The sequence below is a fragment of the Cervus elaphus genome, chromosome 20 (genome assembly GCF_910594005.1).
Source record: "Cervus elaphus chromosome 20, mCerEla1.1, whole genome shotgun sequence".
NCBI lineage: Eukaryota > Metazoa > Chordata > Mammalia > Artiodactyla > Cervidae > Cervus > Cervus elaphus.
Window position 1 is genome coordinate 42,402,963 of NC_057834.1, and position 13,371 is coordinate 42,416,333.

Genomic DNA, 13,371 nt, shown 5'->3' on the forward strand with positions numbered 1-13,371 from the left:
GAAACTAGGCCCCACATGTCGCAACTAAGAGTTCACAAGCCACAACTAAAGATCCTGCATGCTGTAACGAAGATCAAAGATCCCACGTGCTGAAACTAAGAAATAAGTAAATACAAATAAACATGAAAAAAATCCGTGGGTCACAAAGAGTCGGACACGACTGAGCAACTATTACTTAGGCTCCTCTGGTTGGCTCAGTGGTAAAGAATTCGAGTGCCAATACAGGAGACGTAGGAGACGCAGGTTTATTCCCTGGTCTGGGAAGATCCCCTGGAGAATGAAATGGCAACCCATTCCAGTATTCTTGTCTGGGAAATTCCATGGAGAGAGAAGCCTGGTGGTCTACCGTCCATAGGGTCACAAAGAGTTGGATACGATGGAGCACGCACACAAGTACGAAAAAAAATAAAAAACAACCTCCATGAGGACAGAGCAAGGGATCATGGGAAACAATGAGGATTTTCCCAAGGGTGTAGAACTTGGGAAAGCCAAACAGACCAAGCAAGGAAATTACTCCTGTGTTGGGGCAGGTGGTCCTTATCCCCCAGATCCAATACATAGTGTTGTTCTGGTTATCTATTGCCACCCCAAAATTTAGTGGCTCAGAATAACACTTATTTGTTATCCCCAGAGTTCCCATGGCTCCTAAGGGCTTGGCTGGGCACTCCAAGTATCTTACATGATTACGGTCACACAGCTGCAGCTGGAGCAGCTCTGGGCTAACTGGGCATCTCGCTTTCTTCATATATTCTTGGGGCTTCTCAATGGCTCTCTGTGTAGGCAATTGTGGGCCTCCTCACAAGATGGTGGAGACGGTGGCCCTAGGGCAGTTGGAGTGTTAACTAGAGGGTCCCAGCATAAGTGTCTCAGCAAACAAGGCCGCAGCCGCCTTGCCTTTCAGGGCCCAGCCTCAGAGGCTATAGGGCATTACTTCTGCTTTGCTCTACGGGCCAAGAAGACACTAGCACATCCCGGTTCAAGGGATGAGAACACATACAATCCATCAAGAGACCAGTGACAAGTGACTTCTGAATGCTTTCCTTTTCTGAACGAGAGTTTTGCTTGTGGAGGACTTTCCCACCATTGTATATAAGCTGTGCTGGGGACTGAAAACTTGTCTTTGGTTTACAGCTTGCTGGACCACAAACAGCCACATGAGGAACTTAACAGATTCTGAGTAGCTAAAGGGATGTACTGCCACAGGTTTGGTGGTTACCTATCTAAACTCCATTCTCTGCTTCTTCCTCAGTAAAACAATTCTTATATTTCCCACATTTCCTTGCAGCTAAGAGTGGTCATGTGACAAAGTTCTGGCCAATGAGATGTCAGCTAAAGTTGTTGGATGAGACATCCAAGAAGGCTATTTTATTTGTTTTTGCTGCACCACACAGCATGTGGGACCCTAGTTCCCTGACCCGGGATTGAAGCTGTGCCTCCTGCATTGCAAACTCAGAGTCTTAACTGCTAGACTGCCAGGGAAGTCCCAAGAAGGCTTTTTAAAAGGGGGCAAAAAAGCTGATATGGATCCTTCTCCACCCTTTGCCATTTCCTCCTGATTTCTGACTGGAATGCAGGATATGACAACTGGAGCTCCATTCAGTCACCTTAGACCACAAGTCTTAAGAATGAAAACCACAGGCTGAGAATGGTGGTACAAAAAGATAGAAGGACCGTGGGCTCTGCTGACAATGGAACTACTATGAACCCTCTATCTATGGACATTTTTTACACAAAAGAAAAGTAAAATTTCAATCTTATTTCTGGTCTCCATTATTAGCTGCTAAATGCAATTCCTACGTTAGACAGAATGTCTTCCTCACTCGATTATCTAAGCAGGGACTCTTGGTTTCACTCTTGTTTTTATTCCATGAAACTTACATAGAATCTGGCAATAAATACTGATTGAATGAATGCCTAGCAGTTTAAGTTCTAAATGATTTATTTAACTGTCTGGGTTTGATAAGATACAAAGAATTCCCCCCCACTCATCCTATCCTGCCATCAGCTTCTGTCTTCAACTGTGCTCTGTCAGCAAACTTCCCCATCCTTGGAACACATTTCTCAAGTACACCCCATGGCTTTCTTGTTATTTTCATGGAATACAAGTCTTGAACAGTCCATTTTTAAAAATTTCAATCTTATATTCAATTCCTAGCTCACTCCTCACCCCCCAACTCAAGCTGAACTCACAGCCCAGAGATCTGAAACAGCTAAGTGGGGAGACGGGTACCTTTATCGTCACTCTTCTTTCACCCTCCCTCCACTTCCTGCCTCTGACTTCTCCAGGCTTGGAATAGTGGGAGAAAGAAAAAGGGTAGTTTTATATGACCAGGTCTGTTAGAAGTGCTGGCTTTCTCTTGGAGGGTGATATTTGAGGAGACTCACAGGCCCTCCACACTGCACACCCCTTAGTATCACAGTGCATCTCCAACTGATGTCCTGCAGAGCATCCTGAGCTTCTAGCACACTGTTCCTTGCCATTAGAGTCTTCTTGCCCTGCAGGGACCTCTCTTGGACAGAGCCCCATCTATGGTTAAAACCCAGGTACTCTCCATGATGTCCTCCTGGCCCATGAGAAACTTCCAAATCCTTATCATGCCAGGTGCTAGAAGTACAGGCTACTCTCAAGCACTGCCATTCCTGGTCTGGGCTCCAGTCATTCTCCAATATGTCTTGTTCACCAAATCATCAGCAGATACTTATCCCTATGTTCATATGCATCTCCCAAATGCCAGTAAACTCACGTCAAGTTTTTCCAAAACTCTCTGACAAGGGGCCCGGCTTTGATCCCTCTTTGGAGAACAGATCCTACCTGCCCCAACTAAAGATCCAGCATGCAGCGACTAAAAAAGACCCTGCATGGCTCAACGAGGATGGAAGATCCCGAGTGCCCCAACTAAGACTCAGCACAGCCAAATTAATTAATTAAAAAAAAAACTCTCACACTGCTTTGCTTGTGCTCTGTTGCAGCACTGGGATAATAATTCTACTACCCAAGAATCATCCAGTCAAGGAGTGATTTTCCTGCAGGCACCCCAGTCTCCTGGTACTCTCCTAACTCGGCCTGTAGCCTCTGCTCACCTTCCTAAGGACGAAGCGGGGGAGACAACAAAGCTCTATAGAGCAGACCAACAACCCTATCTTCACAAACCTTCATTCCCTTGTCAAGAGTCTCATTTCTAGAGGCTGAAGATGACGATAAGGGACCATGATTGTCAGAGGAGTTGTTCTCTTTTTCTATCCAGTAAAGTCTTTCTCTACCATGTGGGGAACCTACATGCTCTTCCTTCCCTGAGGACTCAGTTCAAACTCTAAGACAACAAGAAAAATCTCTCTGAACATCCTGTCACACATGCACTACCACTTTTAATTTTTACAGCCACCTCATGAGTTAGAGAAACAAAGTAATTAAGAGTTAAGGAAGTAGGAACTCCTGGTTAAACTGGTGGATTGAGCACACCCATTTATCTCTGCTCCATCCAGAAATCACATCAAAAGGAGAGTATGGAAATTAAAAAGCATAAAAGCTCAAGGAGAAGACTAGAGACAATAAGAGACGTAATTTTGAAAAATGGATTGTCTCATGTGTAAGGTTTAAAATCCTTAAGTTTGAATATTTTCCATTCTATTCATGAGGTAGAGAGAGGAAAACCAAAAAGGCATGAAATAATTGGAGTCTTAGAACTTGTAAAGACTTTAAAAATTGAAAGTGTTTAGTCTTCTGGCAGTAGAGGGAAGAGGACTGAAAATTTCTTTTGGGGATGATGACTGACACAGGAAAAAACCTTAACAGAAACTAGAAGACTGATCCCTCCCTCACCCACCCCACAGTGAGTCACCCCCAGATGACCACCTCTGGCCCCTGCATTGGGCTTCTAATCAGCAATTTTGGACCTCATGCCTAAATTGGAGCAGACAGCCCAAGTTCACAAGCCTCACACGTAAAAGACAGAAGCCAAAAGAAAAGGAACCTGGAGTGTAACACATAACAAGGGGACCAGAAGAAAATGTCCTCAAAACTGCAATTAATATCGAAATCAACAGAAAACATTGCACCAATGACAAAAGAATGGATGCTATTATTAAAAGGAACATTCAGAAAATAATAAAGACTTGTGCTGGCTTCTACAGCACATATACTAAAGTTGGAACAATACAGAGAAGATTAGCATGGCCCCTGCACAAGGATGACATGCAAATTCATGAAGCGTTTCATGCTCTCTGTATAACTGATTTACTGTGCTATATACCTGAAACTAACACAATATAATTAATCAGTCATACTTTAATACACTTTTTTAAAAAAGAAAATAAGACTTCCTGGAAATTAAAAACATGAAGCGGTCAGTTAAAAATAAATCCATATTTAAAAAATAAATAAATAAACAAATACATATTTAACCTCCCTCCCCCCAAAAAAATGAAGTGCAGGACCTCCCTGATGGTCTAATGGGTCCACCCTGCAGGGGGTGCCATTGGAGCCCTGGTCGGGGAACTAAAATCCCACAAGCCATGGGGTATGGCCAAAAAGAAAAGAAAAAATATATATATATGTGTAAGTGGAAGTTTGTAATTTAATAAAAAGAATTCTGAGACAAAGTTGAAGCTTTCCTGGTGGTTCAGTGGTAAAGAATCTGCCTGCTACTGCAGGATATGTGGGTTCAATACCTGGGTTGGGAAGATTCCCTGCAGAAGGTAATGGCAACCCACTCTAGTAGTCTTGCCTGGGAAATCCCATGGACAGAGGAGTCTAGTGGGCTACAGTTCATGGGGTCGCAAAGAGCCAGACTCGACTTAGCAACTAAACAACAAAGACAAAGTTGAAGAAATATCCTAGAGGATAGAATAAAAATACAAAGAAATAGAAAATATAGATATAAGAAAATTAGAAATTCAGTCTAGGACACAGAGTATCTGGTTTTAGAAAGTGAGAAGAAATAAAATAGTCAGTAGGAAAATTATTAAAGAAATAATTCAATAGCAATTTCCTACACTGAAGGACATGAGTTTATAGCTTGAAAGGGCCCATGAAATTACCAGGACACTAAATTAAAAAAACAAGGAAACAAACAAAAATTTTTAAAAATCAAACACCCAAGGGTTTTTCATCATCAAATTTCAGAGTAAATATTAAGAACAACTTGTAAAGTCATCCAGAGAGAAAAATCAGGCTGCATACAGAAGATACTCAGTAGCATACTCAGAATGGCACTGGATTTAATAATATTCTTAAAAACTAGAAAACAATGGGGCAATGCCTTCAAAATCCTAAAAACAGTATTTTTAATCTAAAATTCTATACTCTGCCAAGATATTTTCAGGCATGCAAAGACAGGAAATTTGTTTTCTGGGCTCCCTTCCTCAGGAAGCTTGTGGATGAAGAATTCCACTAATAGAGCATGAGACCAGGGAAAATCAGAACATGGTATCCAGGAAACAGAGGCTCCACAGAGAAGACAAACAAAGGGATTCCCTGGATGAAGGTGTAGGGAAGAACCACGACAATCTTGCTGCAGGCCTCGTGCAACCAGCCAGATTAGAACAGAAGGCCATCACACAAGGTCATCAGGCTACCTACTTCGACCAATTTGAGGTTTACACTTCTAGCAGAGGGAATGAAAACAAAACAAAGAAACAAAAAAGCCCAAGGCAGTTATAAATTCTGGGAAAAACAAAAATATGCATAAAAGGCAGGTTTAATAGAGGCTTAATAAAGTGAACAAATTTCCCTGATGGCTCAGTGGCAAAGAATCTGCCTACTAATGCGGGAGACACAGGTTTGATCCCTGGGTTGGGAAGATTCCCTGCAGAAGGAAATGGCAACCCACTCCAGTATTCTTGCCTGGGAAATACCATGGACAGAGGAGCCTGGTGGGGTTGCAAAAGAATTGGACAACTTAACGACTAATCAACAACCAAAACAAACCTTACAAAATCATAATTATATAAACAATAAATACCAATTTATCCAAAAATTATTGTCTACTATTAGAAGAGGAGATGAGTGTTACATATGGAGTAAAGAGCTAAATCCTAATCTTCTATTTTAAAAAGTATACTAAGTGAACTGATTTTATTTTATTACCAAAATTTATGATAAAAAGTTTAGAGTGATATTTCCTAAAAGCAGTAGGTTGAAGAGGTTTATTTTGTTCTGATGAGCTATGGGTTTAGTTTTTCTTTTTTTTTTCCTCTCTCTCTCAAAAGATGCAGCAAATTTCTACATCTGTTATAGCATTTCATGGAGGTCTTTCTCTATGTACATTAAAAGCATTTAAAAGCTGCAGTCTTTACAACCCTATGAACTGTAGCCCACCAGGCTTCTCTGTCCATGGGATTCTCCAGGCAAGAATACTGATGTGGGTTGCTATGCCCTCCTCCAGGGGATCTTCCCAACCCAGGGATCAAACCTGCGCCTCTTATGTCTCCTGCATTGGCAGGCAGATTCTTTACCACTAGAGCCACTTGGGAAGCCCTAAAAGCATCTATTAAAAGGGTAAAAAAAGAAGTGTATAGAGAATTCTTTGGCAATCCAGTGGTTAGGACTCCACCCTTTCACTGCCAAAGGTCCCTGTTCAATCTCTGGTTGGGGAACTAAGATCCTGAAGGCTGTGCAGCCAACAACAAAGAGGAAGAATTGTGTAAATTATCCATTCCTCTCTCACACAATATGAAAATAGTGTTAACAACTTAAGTCAGTTTTACCTGAGAAGGTAATTAAAAATGCAGATTATTTACCCTACCTATGATGTACTGAACGAGTATGTCTCTGAGAACTAGAAGTGACATTTGACTGAGTCCCCCAGTGATTGTTAGGTGTCCTAATGGAATCTACTAGAAAGATACATCTTGGATTACTCTAATGTGCTTTCACATTATAATAATATGTGTGTGTTATCACTTAGTCATGTCCAACTCTGCAACCCCATGGACTGTAGCCCACCAGGCTCCCCTGTCCATGGAATTTTCCAGGCAAGAATACTGGAGTGGGTTACCATTTCCTTCTCTGGGGGATCTTCCTGACCCAGGGATCAAACCTGGGTCTCCTTCCTTAGCAGGCAGATTCTCTACAGTCTGAGCCACCAGGGAAGCCCTAACACACAATGTGCTTTCACATTATAATAATTTTTTTTGCATCAAATTTGTCCTCTTACGATAGGAAAATATTTTTCTCGTTGCTCTGAGGTACAAAAAGTGTTGTTGATTCAACAGTACCTCATTCTGTTGTTTCATCATTATAGTCTTAGCTCATTTGAAATATTGCTCTGATTTCTCTATCTTAACTTATCAGATAAGGGCCTTGTGCTTGATTCATATTTTATCTCCATTCTCTTCTCAGGAAGATCAATAAAAGAATATCTCACAAGTATTTGTCAAAATATGACATTGCCTTATAGAATAAAATCTGAAGAAAAATATACTTTATTAAACTATATGACTTCACTCTGTATGATACTCTCTGGGTCCATACATGTCTCCACAAATGACCCAATGTCATTCCTTTTTATGACTGAGTAATAGTCCATTGTGTTTATATACCACATCTTCTTTACCCCATCTTCTAGTGATGAACATTTAGGTTGTTTCTATATCCTGGCTATTGTAAATAGTGTTGCATTGAATATTGGGGTATATATATCTTTTCAAATTATGTTTGGTTTTTTTCTGGGTATATGCTTAGGAGTGGGATTCCTGGGTCATATGTTCTATTTTTAGTTTTTTAAGGAACCTCCATACTGTTCTCCATAGTGGCTGCATCAATATATATTCCCACCAACAGTGTAGAAGGGCTCCCTTTTCTCCACACCCTCTTCAGCATTTATTTTTGGAAATTTCTTGTTGAGGGCCATTTTGAGGAGAGATAGCCGTGAGAAATATCAATAACCTTAGATATGCAGATGATACCACTCTAATGGCAGAAAATGAAGAGAAACTAAAGAGCCTGATGAAAGTGAAAGAGGAGAGTGAAAAAGCTGGCTTGAAACTCAGCTTGGAAAAAATTAAGATCATGGCGCCTGGTTCCATCTCTTCTGGCAAATAGAAGGGGAATAAGTGGAAGAAGTGACAGCTTTCTTTTCTTGGGCTTCAAAATCACTGCAGACAGTGACTGCAGCCATGAAATTCAAAGATGCTTGCTCCTTGGGAGAAAAGCTATGACCAACCTAGACAGCATGTTTAAAAAGCAGAGACATCATTTTGCCGACAAAGGTCCATATAATCAAGTTATGGTTTTTCCAGTAGTCATGCATGGATGTGAGAGTTGGACCATAAAGAAGGCTGAGTGCCAAAGAATTGATGCTTTCAAATTGTGGTGCTGGAGAAGACTCTTGAGAGTCCCTTGGACTGCAAGGAGATCAAACCAATCCAGTCCTAAAGGAAATCAGTCCTGAATATTCATTAGGACTGATGCTAAAGCTGAAGCTCTAATACTTTGGCCACCAGATGGGAAGAGTGACTCATTGGAAAAAAAAAACCCTAATGCTGGAAAAGATTGAAGGCCTTAAAAGGAGAAGGGGGCAAAGTGCACTTGGCGGTCCCATGGATCTGTCTCTTGCTTCTACAGTGCTTGAAAGGAGCAGACCCAAGGAAACCCCCTTACTCCAGCCTGCAACCACCCTCCAACTTTTTTTCCAGTTGCAGCCTTTGGAATCAGCCACTCAGCTGTCTGTGATCACCAGGACTAGCCACCATTTTTTGAGCTTCACTCCTTATTACCGATTAACCATGAACTCCCAGATTTGTCAGAATTATTCCACCAAGGTGGAGGCCGTTGTCATCACCTGGTCAACATGTATCTGTGGGCCTCCTATACCTACCTCTCTCTGGGCTTCTGTTTTGACCACCGACATTGTGGCTCTGGAGGGTGTGGCCCAATTCTTCTGCAAATTGGCCTAGGAGAAGTGTGAGGACATGGAAAGTCTCTTGAAAATGCAAAACCAGTGCAGCGGCCGCCCCCTCTTTCTGGACGTGCAGAAATCATCTGAAGATGAGTGGGGTAAAACCCAGGATGCTATGAAAGCTGCCTTCCTCATAGAGAAGAACCTGAACCAGACCATATTGGATCTGCGTGGCCTGGGTTCTACTCATGCAGACTCCCACCTCTGTGCCTTCCTGGAAAACCACTTCCTAGATGAGGAGGTGAAAATCACCAAGAAGATGGTGACCACCTGAGCAACCTCTGCAGGCTGGCTGGTCCCCAGGCTGGGTTGGGTGAATATCTCTTTGAAAGGCTCACCCTCAACCATGACTAGGAGCCTTTGAAGCCCAGCGGCCTTTGAGGAGCCCCCCTAACATCAGGCTACAGTCTATGGGGCTGCAAAGAGTCAGACATGACTGAGCACACACACACACCTCACATCAGGGCTTCTGTCTGAAGTTTCCTCTCTGCAGCCGCTAGGCAGCATCTTAACACTCTAGAGCTCTCTCAAGCCTTGGACCAAATGGAAAGAATAAAGGTTTTTGCAGCATCGACAAATAAATAAAAGGAGAAGGGGTGGCGTGGAATGAGATGGTTAGATAGCATCACCAACTCAGTGGACATGAATTTGAGCAAACTCTGGAAGATAGTGGAGGACAGAGGAGCCTGGCCTGCTGCAGCACACGAGGTTGCAATGATTCAGACACAACTTAACTGTGGAGCCCTATATCAAGGTCACAGATGTGGAGCCCTATATCCAAGTCACAGGACAAAAATCTCTAGAACTGACCAAGCCCCATTGGTACTGTTGCCATGAGCCTCCAGATCTAAACCGGCCAGTTCTTTGACTCCATATTATGTAAAATACCACCCTACTATCCACCCTATAGCATCCTAACCAATCACCTAATGCCACCCTTCAAGTAGGAATTTTCTGTCTTGAGGCTGTAAAAAACAGTTGCAAGCCTGTGAAAGCGTTCAGCTCTCCCTTGAGCCAGCCCACTGTTCTAACAGCACCTCCCACTCTAATAAACTTTATTCTCCTCTCATTCTGCCTCATGAAACTGGAAATTCTTTTCCAACCTGCACACAGACCACAACAGTAGTGTCTGAACAACAAAAACATTCTGAGGAGTGTGAGGTGATACCTCATGTTGTTTTGATTTGCATTTCTCTGATAACTAGTGATGCTGAGTATCTTTTTCATGTGCCTCTCAGCCATCTGTATGTCTTCTGGAGAAATGTCTATTTCAATCTTCTGCCCACTTTTTGATTTGGTGATTTTTTTTATATTGAGCTGCATGAACTGTTTGTATATTTTGGAGATTAATCCCTTGTCAGTTGCTTCATTTCCAGATATTTTCTCCCATTCTGAGGATTGTCTTTTCATTTTGTTTTTGGTTACTTTTGCTGGCCAAAAGCTTTTAAGTTTAATTAGATCCTATTTGTTCATTTTTGCTTCTATTTTATTACTCTAGGAGATGGGTCAAAAAGATCTTGTTGTGATTATGTCAGCGTGTTCTGCCTATGCTTTCCTCTAAGAGTTTTATAGTGTCCGGTCTTATATTTAGGACTTTAATTCATTCCGAGTTTATTTTTGTGTTTGGTGTTAGGAAGTGTTCTAACTTGATTCTTTTTCATTTAACTGTCCAGTTTTCCTAGCACCACTTATTGAAGAGGCTGCCTTTTCTCCACTGTAAATTCTTGCCTCTTTTGTCACAGATTAGGTGACCATAGGAGCATGGGTTTAATCTCTGGACTTTTTACCCTGTTCCACTGATTCGTATTTCTATTTTGGTGCCAGTGCCATACTGTTTTGACTACCTTAGCTTTATAGTATAGTCTAAGCTCAGGGAAACTGATTCTTCCAGCTCTGTATTTAGTTCTCAAAATTGCTTTATCTCTTGTGGGTCTCTTGTGTTTCCATATAAATTATAAAAATTTTTGTCCAAACTCTGTGAAGAATGCCATTGGCAATTTGATAGAGATTGCACTGAATGTGTAGATTGCTTTGAGTAGTACAGTCCCTTTCACAGAGTTGATTCTTCCAATCTAAGAACATGGTATATCTCTCTATCTGTGAATCCTTTATTTCTTTCATCAGTGTCTCAAAGTTTTCCAAGTACAGATCTTTTGCCTCCTCGGGTAGGTTTATTACTAGGTATTTTATTCTTTTTGCTGTGATGGTGGTTTTACTTTTGAAAGACAACATGTGAGCTTTTCTGATTACAAAAGTAGTTACATAGTCTTTTTATTCAACTCAGAAAGCACAGAAAAGTGAAAAGAATAGACAGTTCTTCTATAAACCCAGTTGACAGAGGAGACATTTTGAATAAAAATTATCTATTTTGAAGGTTTCTTGTTTTATTTCATACCTCATGAGCATTTTCCCTTTCCATAAATAACCTATTTTTTTTTAATTATAAAGGAAATAGATTTCATTGTAAAATAAAACATCAACCAGCAAAGCATAAAGTCTCAGGTAAGGTTATCAACAGTGTGGACTTGATGCTTATATGCCAAGGGAAAAGCACTGGCCGAGCAGATGCTGAAGACAAGAGAGACAGGAGAGAGAGGGGGCTTAACTGCTGCCAAGAGAGGCTGAAGAAGATAAGAGAAGAGGTTCATAACTTTCAGAACTTACTGCCTAAAGGCCCTGACTCCCTTTGTAAAGGTGATGTCTTCTGCTGAGAGTGATGGGGGAGTAGAAGAAAGTGTGATGAAGTAGTTGCTGCAAGGAAATGATGAGAGGACCGCTGATAATGGGAAATAATCATTTCGTGGAGGCTCACATTTTAGTGAGATAGACTGGGTTTTGATCTTGGCTCTGACCCCTAATTAATTAAGTGTCTTTATTCAAATGACTTAACTTCTCTGAAACTGACAAGTCCAGATGAAAATACTGAAAAGGTAGGTGGTTGAGAACCAATCCATGCTTGCAGTTTAGCTGGGCAAGTGTGGGTTAAAAAGGAGCTTGGGAGATAAAAATCACTGGAAAGATAGTGGTTTAAATGATAGGTTAAGAGGCCTTTGCTCATTAGAGATAGAAACAAAGCAAGGAGGAAGCTATCAGTAAATAATAGAGTTCAAAGAAGTAATTTTACATGTTTCCCTGTACTACAAAAGTAACATCCTGAAACACTTTCAAACATTCATAAAAGCAACTCCTTCCCCCCAACTCTGCGTTTTCTACAGTCCAGAAATAAATGTTGTTTAGGTGCTAAGTTGTGTACAATTCTTTTGCGACCCCATGGACTGTAGGCTGCCCACGAGGCTCCTCTGTCTATGGGATTTCACGGGCAAGAACACTGTAGAGGGATGCCATTTTCTTCTCCATGAGATCTTCGTGACCTAGGGATCAAACCCACGTCTCCTGCATTAGGAAGCAGATTCTTGACCACTGAGCTACGTGGGAAGCCCTTTTCACCACTGTCTTGCCAGTCCTTGTATTAAGCTAGGAAACAATTAGGTATAATTAAACATTTAAGTGTCCCAGGTGGCGCTAGCAGTAAAGAACTCACCTGCCAACGCAGGAGATATAAGAGATGAGAGTTCGATTCCTGGGTCGTGAATATTGCCTGGAGGGCGTGGCGACCTGCTCCAATATTCTTGCCTAGAGAGTCCCATAGACAGAGGAGCCTGGCAGGCTACAGTCCATAGGGTTGCAAACAGTCAGACATAACTGAAGCAACTTAGCACGCATGCATGCTATGTAGCAGGCCTTAGGAGCAGAAACTGTTTGTTTTTAACTTTACAGGCTACTTTTGTTTTATCAATAGGTTACAAAAGTCAGAGCCAAAACCAGACTGAACTGGCAAGATCCAAGTTGGTGGACGAAGTAGGCTAAAAGGTCACTGCTTTCCTTGCCTTCATCTCTGTGTTTCCACACTAACCCCTGAGAGCTGAAGGGCTCTGCTCTGATTGATCTGTGTTTGTTTTGAAAGTACCTGGTATTTGGCAGAGATGCTTTGCAGCTGTACTTTAAGCGAAATACAGTGGTCAACCGCCCCCGAAATAGCTCTGACTTGACCGCAGCAGGTAGATGGAACCTGGAGGTGTTAGAGCGCTACTTTTGCTTCTTACTACCATGTTAAGATCGCCAACCAAAGTGGGTGTTTGCAGTCTAACAGGGATGATTTATGCTGTGTGCAAAGGAGAGTGGAAGACTGCCCATGTCCTGGCTGCCCCTGAAAATCCCCTTCTCCTTCCTGGAGTCCTGAATAAATGTCTGCCTCCTAGGCCTTAAAACTCCCTTACTCCCCTCCCTTTGGGGAGAAGGTGCTTTTAGAACCTCTGTTTTCTGGCCATTGCATAAAACCCTGTCTTGCTTGCACCAAACTCAGTTTCATTATTACCCACTTGAACTTTAGTAGGAAAGAAGTCCTTGAATAGCCCAGGAGGAACTTGGTTCCGCGAAGAAGTCTCTACACAAGAAGAGGGATTCGTGTCTGATT

General features: G+C 41.8%; 1 non-coding gene and 1 pseudogene across 1 annotated transcript; both read left to right on the forward strand.

Annotated features, from left to right (window-relative positions):
* Window positions 1-4,115: 4,115 nt before the first annotated feature.
* Window positions 4,116-4,222, forward strand: LOC122678476. Its single transcript, XR_006336146.1, has one exon. It is a non-coding gene; the product is annotated as a U6 spliceosomal RNA (small nuclear RNA).
* Window positions 4,223-8,724: 4,502 nt separating this feature from the next.
* Window positions 8,725-9,251, forward strand: LOC122677463 (annotated as a pseudogene).
* Window positions 9,252-13,371: the final 4,120 nt, after the last annotated feature.